This window comes from Amblyomma americanum, chromosome 1 (genome assembly GCF_052857255.1).
Source record: "Amblyomma americanum isolate KBUSLIRL-KWMA chromosome 1, ASM5285725v1, whole genome shotgun sequence".
Classification (NCBI taxonomy): Eukaryota; Metazoa; Arthropoda; class Arachnida; order Ixodida; family Ixodidae; genus Amblyomma; species Amblyomma americanum.
The window spans coordinates 158,085,301-158,097,480 of NC_135497.1; the positions used below are offsets into that span (position 1 = coordinate 158,085,301).

Here is a 12,180-nt window from a genome sequence, read left to right on the forward strand (position 1 = left end):
AGGACCCCAGAAGAAGGCTCAAGTGGGATTCCTGGACGTCCTTGGGCATCGCTGTTTTTTTTTCTCCCCTCACTCTTGGGTCTCATTTTTTCCGCCCTCTTCGCTCGGCGACGTCTTTCCTTTCCGGGCCCTTGCACTGCACCAAGGGGGGCTCTTAGCAGCCCCTTCCCTCCCCAGTGCCCCCCCCCCCCAGCGCAAAAGCAACAACCGGCCAGCCGCCAGGGGCGCGGCGGCAGCCATGGGCCTGCGCGAGACGGGGCCATCGATTGGGGAGGGCCCTCACTAATCGAAAGCGCCGCGTAGAGGTACACCAGCTGGGCCGGCGGCGCGCGGACGGTGCCCGCAATGCATGGCAGCGCGGCCGCCGCGCACGACGCCCCGCCGACGCCCGCCGCTCCAGCGCGCCCCTTCCGATGCCCTGCCTCGACGCCCACGCGGTGAGTCGCACGAGGACGCGACCCGCGCGCCCGACTCGGCCCCGCACTGCGTGCGACACCGGGCGCGCGCGCCGCCCCAATGCAGCTGCGCAGCTCGCAACGTTTCCGCCGGGCCGTTTCGGCCGACGCGCGGCCGTAAACGTCCCATTGACAGCTACTAGAGAGAGAGAGAGCGCAGCCACCGCCGCTGTCTTGCGGGGGCTCGTTGCCACCGTACTTGTCCCGCTGTCAGCGCAGAAGGACCAGCCTCCTGTTCGCGCCGCGCGGTGGTGATTGGAGTTATCAACGCAGCGCCACGCGTAACGCGGGTGCCCATTGCTAAAGAGATTCGAATCAATTGCCTGCAGCTTGGGGAAAAAAAATTGAGCGAGTGAAGAAAACTCACGCCGCAGCTGCACGCGGCGCTGTGCTTTCTTCGCTGGCCGTTGTCTCCGTCCTGGTCATTAAGAAAACAGTTTTTGGCGAAAGACGCTCGGAGCTGAGCGTGCAACCGTTAGACGCGGAGAAAAGGAGAGAGAGAGGTAGAGCGGCTTCAAGGTTAGAACTGCTTCGTTCTGCTACCTACTTTATCCGCTTAACTCACTGCCGGGCCGAACAAGAGAAAAGAAAAAGGAACACGGCGCATGTGCACCTCTCCTCACTACCCCTTTTTTTCTGTTCCTTGTGATATGGCGGTGATATGACTTACTTTTGCGCTTTTACTTTCGCGCCCTTTGAGAGAGCTCGCAGATTCTGTCCACGTCCCACGCTTCGATAAGTGCGCCGAAACCAGCAGCGCGAGTCTCATTGAGTGCCAGGCACCTACCCTAACCGTTCGCAGTAAACTGCGCTTTTGTTTTCTTTTTCCTTGAGTGAGATGCGCGAGCGGAACTGAAAAAGAAAAAAAGGAATCGAATACCCCGCCTGTCGCAGCGGCGCGATATATGGGCTCTCTTGAAATTGAGCCGTTCTGCTGATCCCCTCCTCCCATCCATACAAACCCTTTTCCTGCCGCAGCAACGCTCTCGTGGTGTCTGTGCGTTCTCGTGGCCTATGGGCGGCTCCGGCTGAGGCGGCTCGTGCGAGAAAAACAAATGTCAGCCTCGCAAAGAAACTCGGGCTTCCGTATGTTTACGGTGGTTTATGGCCGACCTCGGAATAACCTGACTGGCTCTGTTTTCTTTCTTCCCATTCTTGTTTCTTGAGCCTCGTCTTGAGTTTGAGCGATTTAGCGTTCGTTTCGTTTCTCTCGCCGCTACGATTCGAAGTGCCCATTTGAAAAACGCCAACCTGCGTTTTTTTTTTTCGAAAGAAAAGACGGGGCGTCAAAAGAGAAAAAGCGCCTCAGGAGTTGGTGAAGAGACGGTATCGACCTAGCGAAGGAGAGTGACAAACCGAGCACGGCGTTATCGCGTCACCACGTCGGTCCCCGTAGGCTTTAAATGGTTTTACGCTAAGCTGTGACGGGCAGATTGCGGAAGACGACTGCCGTATTGACAAGAGCTAGAAAGTCAGAAGCAATGTGCTGAAAATTATCCACGGAAAAAGGACAGTGACAGTACCGAACTTAGCGTTATATAAGTCAGTGCACTTGCGTGCACAGCTGTGCACGCAAGTGCAAGCGGAAATATGGCGAACGAGACTGGAATGGAATGCTTTGTTTCTTGAAAACGTCGCAACACCAATTATATATATATATATATATATATATATATATATATATATATATATATATATATATATATATATATATATATATATATATATATATATATATATATATATATATATATATATATATATATATATATATATATATATATATATATATATATATATGCATACAGCTTACAAGTGCTAATAAAAGTTGGAGGCTAGCTTGCGAGAGGGATTCCAACCGACGATATATGAACATTCGATTGTATGCCTTCCCAGACTCTAACTATTGCTTAAGGCGCGGTTGAGGTGTCCACTAAGATGTGTGAGACAGTTACTGCCTCATTTTCTTTCCTTAAAATCTAATATTCGTATCGGAATTGTGACGCAACCATTCGTCGCACACCGCTGCGGGTGGTGTCATACGATTTCTCGTTGCATATAGCATACGTCTCTTAGGTTGAGGCTAGCTGGCGATAGGCATTTGAACCGAATGTTTTGCTCGGACCTTTTTTAATTCAACGTTTGTGGAGTCAGCGTTCGGAGGCGCGTCTTAATATTAATAATAATAATAATAATTGGTTTTGGGGGGAAAGGAAATGGCGCAGTATCTGTCTCATATATCGTTGGACACCTGAACCGCGCCGTAAGGGAAGGGTAAAGGAGGGAGTGAAAGAAGAAAGGAAGAGAGAGGTGCCGTAGTGGAGGGCTGCGGAATAATTTCGACCACCTGGGGATCTTTAACGTGCACTGACATCGCACAGCACACTGGCGCCTTAGCGTTTTTCCTCCATAAAAACGCAGCCGCCGCGGTCTGGTTCGAACCCGGGAACTCCGGATCAGTAGTCGAGTGCCCTAACCACTGAGCCACCGTGGCGGGTCGTGAGGTTTGGGCAGTTTGAGTATTTAGAAAAGGCGAGAAACCAGACACTGAGAATAATTATTAACAAATCTCAGTGCGCAACCTGCGTCGAGGTCGGACGCTCACGGTAACGCGCTAACGCTTTCGCCTTCACAGCACTTAAGCAGTCTTGAGTGCCCTCTGAATTTTTATCAAAAGAACAGCTTCAGAATTTACCTTTGTCTAAAATAAGACACCATCGATGAAATTAGCCAGCAGTCTTTGCTTTCTTTCCTGGTAGCGCATATTTTCTTAAGCTTTCCCTTTCAAATGAGAATGAATGTTAGGATGTGAATAAACCTTGTGGTTATTTCAACTGTAAACAATCTAACATAATATAGAAGGAAGGGTACTGACGATAGATAACAGTCAAGTTGAAGAGAAATATACTCAATATACAGCCTTCATAGAGTGGGAAAAATTATTTGATTCAACTGAAGCATCAGAAGTAATGCAGGCACCACGTAAACAGGGCGTTGAGTAAGAATTTGCGGACGTTTTACACAATGTATACATGCCTGCACGATAACCTCAGCCCTCCACGGGAGGAGCGAGGTGACAGCGAGCAGACGATGACACCATCTCTCCGCTGTTGTTCACTTTATGTTTACAAGAGGTATTCAGATGGTTGGCTTTTGTAGAGAGCTAGCTAATAAGAGTTCACGGAGAGCATACGTCACTCGGTGGCGAACGTGTCACGTGACCTTCTCTGCACAACCCGGGGCGCTGCCCGCTGCTCCGGCCGGGGAGGGTCCGAGAAGGCCACGTGATGCGCACGTCATCGAGTAACGTTTTCTTGCGGGTGTGACGCGCGCGCTCCACAGCCATGCGGTTTTCGAATGGCGCGAGAGGTGGCCAGAATTTGTTGCGCCACAGCGCCGAGCGCACATGAGTTTTCGAAATTTAAAAATCTAATATATTTATTACTAACGGCCAGCTACAAATCTCATATCACAGTCAGCCACACTTCATTATAATAGTTAAACAGTTAACTATTAGAAATTAGTTAACCAGCTTACTAGTTGACATGGTTCACATGTTTTTTACAACTTCCATCACCACTGATATTGCTATGTCTCAAAAGCCATCTTAACACTTCAAGAAGCCTTTTAAAAGTTATTGGCGGATTTCGCTAAAACATCCTGTATATATTCTACACTGCGTAATGCTGTCGTGAAGAAATCTTTATTTAGAGTAGCGCACACCACTTCCAAAACTGGGAGCCACTATGATATGACGATTATAGGGTTTTTCCCTCATAAGCCGATTACGGGTTTTTTCCCCATAAGACGTCCCTTTCACTCCCTGTTTACAGTCTTTAATCGATCGGCTGTCGCATTAAAGATGCCCCATTAGCCGTTCGTTTACGACCTCCCATCGATCGATGCAATCGTTCAATTAGGAATACTCTCTTAACTATCGCTCGCCACCTGCTGTCGATGGCAATCAAATTTCAGGACACTGTCCATTGATAGAGAGAACTTTAATGGAGCTGCGTACACTCCATCCGTCGGATGCAACCGCTCACTACATTGCGTCTATACCCCCCTTCAGGACAGAGCTTCGGCAAAACCGCACGAACTAAAAAATATTCGCAAAAAAAAAGAGAATAGAAACTCTAATGGCGCTCTCGACCTTAATTCTAGTTCACAGGCTCGCTAACGGGAGGGCGGCGCTGGCCTTGGCGGCGTTGCCCTAGTTTAATTAAAGAAAAGTAATTAGCAGAATTCCGACCCCATGGTGCCGTTGCTGGCGCTGGACTGCGCCTGATCGACTGGCGCTACCCACCGGCACAGTGAAGTGCAACCGAGACAGGCCGTAAAGCGCGATGCGACTCGGGCACGACCCGCGTAACTCACTACTTCGCGTTCGTGTGCACACGCTGTCTCCTGTCACGCACCTTGTTTGTGTGCCCCTTTCTTCTAATGGTTCCTCTAGCCATTGCGATAAAGTATCCTTAGTGTCAAGTTTACACATCGCCTCGCGAAGAGCCGATGACTCGAAGCAGCCCGTGTTTGTGTGCGTGCCTTTTACAGGACAGCAGGTCCTGCCTGGCCACTCTTAGTGCGCCTCGGAAATATCTACGCGGCGCAAGTGTGACAGCGCTCCACCGGGGGCAAAATTAAATTCGGCGATGTTTGTAACCGGTTGCCCAACACGCTTGAGAAGTCCTTTAACTCCAAAGCTGGGGTTTACTTTTACGCGCAGAAACCGAACAGCGCAGACTGCACTCGTTTGTCTTCTTTGTTTAGTCGGCAGATCGAGCTAGAGCAGCACGTGCGGCCCTAATGAGGAGGCGCCTCGAGATGAGAGTCATTCCGCGTGCGTGGAAGACCAGCGCGGCGCGCTCGGTCGAGGCACTTTCGGCTTTCCTCCGGCACGCTGGCCTGCACAAGGCTTAGTAAACAGCCCTTCGTCCAAGTGTTCGTCTGCGTGCGTATAATGTGCTGCGCGTGTTTGCGACTGTGTCATCCTCCCATTATTTTTTTCAGCTGTAGCAGCATACGAAACTCTTGATTCAAATTAAGTTATTCAATTTTCACTAAAAAATCCCTCTCCCTGTCTAATGAGATGCTTTTGAGGGTGTGCGTAACTGCGCTGTGGAACCAGCTTCATTGATTAGGGAGTAAAACAAGGGCGCTTATTAAAACACTTCCGCCGCACCGGGAAGTGAAGAAAGAGCTCAATACCAAGTCAAGAAGTTATGCGCTACAGATGTGCGTGAAGGACAACTCAAAGGACTTTGGGCTTAGCCATGGTTTCGAAATTAAGAGCACATTTCGCCGACTCACGTCAGAACGGAATGGTTGGCTAACCAAAACTGCTAACCGATCGAGCATAAGTATTCTGCACGAAATCATTGAGCGCAAACGGTAAATGAAAACAGTACAATGCTCAGGCGTTATAATAGTTTGCAGCACTCACGTACGCACAGATTCGTTCCCAGCGAGAGGGTCCTGGGCAGTTTCGAGACGCCTTTCAAGCCTGCAAGGGGAGGACGGGAAGAGGGCAGTATAGTGCCCGCTGTCTCCTCCGTTGCACCTGCCCGTTCTCTATACGCGTGACTACCAGTAATATCAATGGCTGCTTTTCAAACCAGGAGTTCCCGCAGCTTACCGAAGGGGTGTTTTACAGGAGAGGGGCGCAGGTCACACCCGTTGCCGTTCTCGTGAATCGCAGATATATCGTTCGTTTGCGCTGATGCCATGCAAGAGCTATAGGTTATGCACCTTTGCCACTACATTCAGCACACGACTTGAGTAAAATTGTGTAGATTTGAGCCCCTTTCAATGCATCTGCAAGTTTCTAACTGAAATTTTAATGATTCAAAATAGGATGAAGGTTTAGGGTTTGAAGTTGACCTCAAATTATCGATTTTTCAAAACCAGAAAAATCGTCTTGAAAGACCGATGACAATGTCAAATTCTTGACCTCATTCTGGTATACTAAAGGAGATTTCTGTTATGCCACGCAGCTTCCGCCAGACAACGTAAATAGATGAGTTCATGCTGTCAGTATACGCGTGCGTGGAGACAGTGGTCCGGAATATGTACAACTGTCTTCACGTAGACTTATTGTTACATCACCGCGATGTCATATCTGTAAGCAAGCAAGCTAGAGACCAGGTGGATGAAGGTTTCAGAAGCGACTTGCTTCTTCGAGAGAAACTGTGGAGGGGTATACCCACGTGCACTTTTAGGAGTCCTCGAATCAGCATAACCGCCACTTTTTTAGACAGTGCGCGTGCCCCTTCGAGAACAGGCTTGATCATCGTATCGTTCGGCGTTCATGATTGAGATTCTTCGAAACCAAACTTGTAGCGCCTTGTCAGCATCTACAAGATGCCTCAACACTGCGGCGTGACAGAAAATCATGAGACAGGGTTTTAGCGCCAGCGAATAAGCATGTAAGATGTGAAGCATATTAATACAACAGTACTTTGCTGTAATATGCTTGTCTTACATGTATTTACCGCTTCAAAGACGTTCATCCCTGCTGGCATGTCCTAGCAAGAAAAAAAAACTCCGCCGCCGTACATGCGATTGTTCAGGGGGTATACGATAGTTCGTTACGCTATAACGCTAGTCCAACTGCATGATTTCCGCGAACGCAGCACGCGTGACATGTCCTCGTTTGCATGATCACACAGCGTAGGTTTTGCCTCTGTGAAGCGATTCCGGAACAGAAAGCTACGCATGCGAGCCCCATTTGCGCAAAGCCAATGAATCGGTGTCTCCGAATGGAAGCTGTAATGGGGCACGCATGGAATATGCATGCGACTACGACAAACCCAACTCTCTGCCTGCCGTGCCTCTGAATTCCCTGCGCGGTTGCCGGCTGGGCTCCTTGCAAGCACTCATGGTGGACGTGAAAGTGAAACATTAATCATCGATCACTTGCCATGGCCGTGCAAGTCTGCGCAAGTCTGTGTGGCTGTGCAGGAGAGTGGTACACTGACTGGGGCAGAGACGACATGAAAATGCACTCTTTCACGCCCTGCTATCCCCTCAGCAAGCCTTCTCTCGCACTCCCTACGTCACTAGATGGTTTCGACAAGAAGATGAAAAGAATCAAGACGAGCTACAGGGTGTTTCACCAAAGACCTTTCTGCAATTTTTGAAGGTAGACTTTTTGAGTTAGAAGAGAGCTTTTTCTGAGATTGCATTTTAAACGTTGTAATGCATCAGAATACAGCTAAGATGTGCTAACTAGCAGGCTGGCTAACTAATATTTTATAGCTAACTTTTAACTATTACCGTTACGCTCCTTAATTATTGAGAGGCGTGTAGCCCACCGTAAGTAATATCCATATCAGTTTTTAGAATTTCGAAAACGCGGTTACCCTCGGCGCTGTGGCCCAACTAATTTCGGCTTTTTCGATGAGTAACGGGCACTGGAGAGGTTGCTTTGCCTGCAAGCTTCTCGAAAAACCGTGCATTTTTTCACGATGTAGCCAAAATTTGTTCAACCACAGCGCCAAAGGTAACCGCGTTTCCAAAATACTTACGAAAAACTCATATGGATCGTAAGCTACATGCCTCAGAACAGTAATAGTTAAAAAATTATCTACTCAATATTAGTTAACCAGACTGCTAGTTGGCACATCTTAGCTATACTTTTATGCATTGCATCGCTGACAATGCTATGCCGAAACACCCTGTATATCTAAGCACTAAATCAAGCTATATACAGTTTTGGCCACAAGCTAAAATTGTTTTGTTCTATCCTCTGAAATTTTTCCAGTAAACAGCAAGAGCATGCACTCACGGTTAGAATCGTTTAGCTTTAAATCAAGTAAAACATGTGCTCGGGAATGTGGCCAACTTCGTTTCTCATCTGGGGCACTGTTACAGCAAGTTCGACAAATATACTGAGTACGTCGCTTTGTTCTATACGAGGTATGAGCTTCGTTGACATTACTCGGTTGACTCAGACACTGTGAACATTAACTTTGACTGCACACAAACGTTGCAACATTTTGCTAGATACTCACATTCACACATAGGGGTATTTTATTTTATTTTCATATACTTGCTTTATTGGATCAATGTTCAGCCCCACACCCTGTGTGGACTGTAGCCGCCAATCCTTCCTTGCCATTGTTTTTAGGCGCGGAAAGAGTGGATTCCAATCAGCGTCAGCGTATCTGTGAAAACGAATCCTTGGAACCTGTTTAATGAATGCGTGGTTTTTTGCATACTACCACCGGGTCACCCCAGTGCGGGATTCCAACATATTCTGCCGAGAATTCTGCAACTGACCAATAATACCGTTAGACGATGCCACTGTGCTTTTGTGCAGTTCTTAAGATAACAGACAACAAAAAAAGTGAGCTTTCGCTCTGCCTCTTTTTTTCCTTTGTTTCTCAGCGCACAATTTTGAGTTCGGTTGCATTTCCGGTAGCATAATTATGAAGAGCAAGAAAATTAAGTCAGTTTGAGCCACACTATGTTGTAATTACGTCTGCGAGCTGAATTACGTTATGACGTGCTGGAAAATGGTGGGAAAGAAATTGACAGAAACACTAAAAACAAAAAAATGCTAAATGCTTAAATTAGGAGCCACGGCACCACCCAAAACAAAAGGGCCGCTTCTTCGAGTCAGGCTTATTAGTGAACACTATTTTGCGTTAAAAAGAGCGCTAATAAGGCGATCCTCAGTGGATCGTTTCAATGTGCTAGCATTTTCTGTTCATATGCCTTGGCTTACATTTTTACAACACAGTGTATCGCTTTTTCCGATCACACACACACTGATTGCTCTTCTTCTAGTGGTAGTATACTTATGTTCGTTATATCTGAGGGCCAACACACTAAAATTCGTTATATCCGATGTGGCATCTAAGGTTCGTTATATCCGAGATGGCCACGTGTGACGGCGGTCACCATTTCCTCTTGCACAGATCATTCTAATGCTAACGCATTATAAGGGGCCACGCAAGGAAGCGCAACTTCGTTCTCGCTGTACACACCCGCGACCGTCGATCGGATGAAGATGTCGACACGTTACACGCCCACCGCGTCTGCGCAAGGCAAACGTCGGCACATGCCTGTGCCAACGCCGGCTCGGCGATCTCGCTCGCGAACGGCCGTACACAAGCCAGATATAAGATATACGCAGAGGCTACACAGAGTACGGTGGCGTGTGCTGACTCAGAATGGCGACGTTCTTGGATGTAAACCACCTCAGACAAAATGAAATTTAATATCACCGCGCTGTGAAGCACCTCTGACACACGAAGAGAGCTGGTACGCGTGAACAGCGGCCGTGCGAGCCAATGAGGCTACGGACGGACGTGTTCTGCGCCGACCAACGCAGTCGGCGCCACGGATTCCGCGGCATTGCGCTAAACGATGTGAAGGAGCGCGACGTACTTCTGGCGGCGCAACCTCGTGGGGAGCGACTGCCTATTCGCCAAAAGGCACGGCCTCTATAGAGAGATGACTATGCGCAATTCGCGGCGGAAACAATGAAAAGCACTGCTTCGCTACCAGACGACCCCTCGCCCCCATGTTCCCCTCCCCCGCGTTAATTTGTCTTCCCTGTCGTGGTGAAAAGCAAATTCGAAAAGCCGCTTGCTCAAAGCAGCAGAACCGGGTCAGTTCAAGCACGCACCACTGTAATTAGTTTAGCCTACGAGGGAACAAGAACAAGCTCCTTCTCAGTTCTTGTGCCGCATCTTTCCGTCGCCCGCACTTTGACCCGTTTTCTTTCCCCAGGCGCTTTGCGGCTTTTTGTTCTCGCTCATCTTGGGAAGCGTTTGCACAAGAGCAGGATTCTCGAATACCGGAGTAGCATCTAGGCACATGCTGCTTGTCTACTTAACTTTTCGAACTCAACAGGGAAAGCACAACTGCCGGCTGCGTGGCACGTGCCGTAAGATGTGGAACTTTATTTTCGCATTTCCTGCTGCTGCAGCATCTGACGGGTCTGTAAGTTTTACTCCTACGTTCTGGATGGGTCTTGACTAACGTATAGCTCTACCAGGCAGTATAGGTTATTAATCTTTAGGTCATTAGAGTCCACGCAAGCTCCTCGAGTCCTGGACCGAGGAGCCCACCTATAATCCGCTCCGGTCTCCTTTTATACAATAATTTTTTTTTCAATCTCCAGAGCTCTTTTACTCATAGAACGAAAAAAAAACTTAAACTCGTCGTTCAAAGCGTGAAATTTCAAGGAACCCAACAGCTTTTGAGGTCATAGTTATTGCTATCAAGAGTCAGATCAGAAAACTACAGGAAATGCAACTGTGTCAAATCCAGGAGCTGCAGCAAAAAAAGAAAAAGAAAGCGCTCAATGCCGAAGCGGTCCGTGTAATTAAGTTTTGTTCTCTGGGTAAAGGCTGGCTGTCACATCCCATTTTGGCGGCGCAAGAAATGATGACCAGGCTACATGCCGTACTTTGTGTACCTAGTGGCTTAAAGGGGCAAGGCAGGCGCTATACCTGTCATGTATTTTAGCCGAAGTTTTAGACCCTTTTATTTAGGATTTATTAGAATTACAGCAGTCTTAATGGTACCATTGTATTCAACTTCCCACGCTGTCTTTAGTGAACTAGAGTCATTGTTTAATAGACATTTGTAATGTTTTGTTCCTTTCTTAACTGGACCCCCGAAATTTTCAAGCCGAAATGGGCAATAAACATCATGTAAAGCTAAAATCACTGCATTAAATTGTGCGATTCTAGTTGAGTAGATGATGCCTTGTATTTGTTAGGTACTGGGTAAAAATAATGTTTCTAGCGATTGTGGTTATTGAGAAATGGGTTAAATTTGGCAAAAAAAAGTGGTGTTTTGAGATAATTGTCTTTGGAGCGAAGAAAAAGTGCTTCATCACAACATTGCACTGAAAAATTGCACTTTGACATGTTATTTCAATAGCCATCAGCCAGATAGTCATCTACAACGAAAGTTTTAATAAGTACTCCTGCTAGACGCTAGACTTCCTGTAGACTGTGCCCTTCGTCGGGAGGCGTTGCCGGAATTCGGCAACATGATGGTCAACTTCGGCATTTTAACGCAGAATCAGTGCGCACAGAAGAAATTCTTCGACGTTAGTCATTCCATTAACTGTCAAAATCGGTGCTCAGGGCCAAAAACCAATCGGTATTGCTCGTGAAATCACACTGAATCCGCGCGCGAGCGTTAACAACATGCTACAGGCAAGTCCCACAGCACGTAGAGCTAAATTTGAATAAATACAAAGTGATAGGAAGTTTTCTGTTCTTGCCCCAGATGAGCGCTAATAATTCCTCTGAGCTTGCAGAAAATCATTGTACCTGTTTTGTTATTTTTAACGCGAGAACACTCAGGAGCTCGTGAGGCGGAAAAGCTAGCGTCGTCGTTGGTGCCACTGTCTAAAGGCTGTTTTACGTGGTGCGAAGCGCAGCAAAAATTACGGCCCAGTCGCATTGCCGTTGCGACGCCAATCGAAGCCGCCTTTTCACATGATAACGATTTCAGTCGGTGCGGTGCGAGCGGCTCCTCATAGGCAAGAAAGGCTTTGGCGAATATAAATGTCAAACACCTTATGATGCGTTTATTTTATAATCGTGAGTAATTCTGTTGAGCTTTCGCGCATTCCCACGTTCGATAAAACATTTTATGGTTTTTTTTTCACTCGTTACCAGATACGAAACTACGAGCAGCCCTCCTGCCTTGAAATCCTATTTACTGGTTAACGGCTGGTCCGTTTGCAACGATCGCG

The 12,180-nt window shown here is 47.5% G+C and overlaps 1 protein-coding gene across 1 annotated transcript in view; it reads left to right on the forward strand.

Annotated features, from left to right (window-relative positions):
• The first annotated feature begins 297 nt into the window (after window positions 1-297).
• The window catches only part of LOC144114028 (dual specificity protein phosphatase 22-like), a 57,692-nt gene continuing 45,809 nt past the window's right edge, over window positions 298-12,180 (forward strand). The window contains exon 1 of the mRNA XM_077647467.1: window positions 298-437. The gene's annotated coding sequence lies outside the window, so the exon portion shown is untranslated. The remainder of the gene's footprint in view (window positions 438-12,180) is intronic.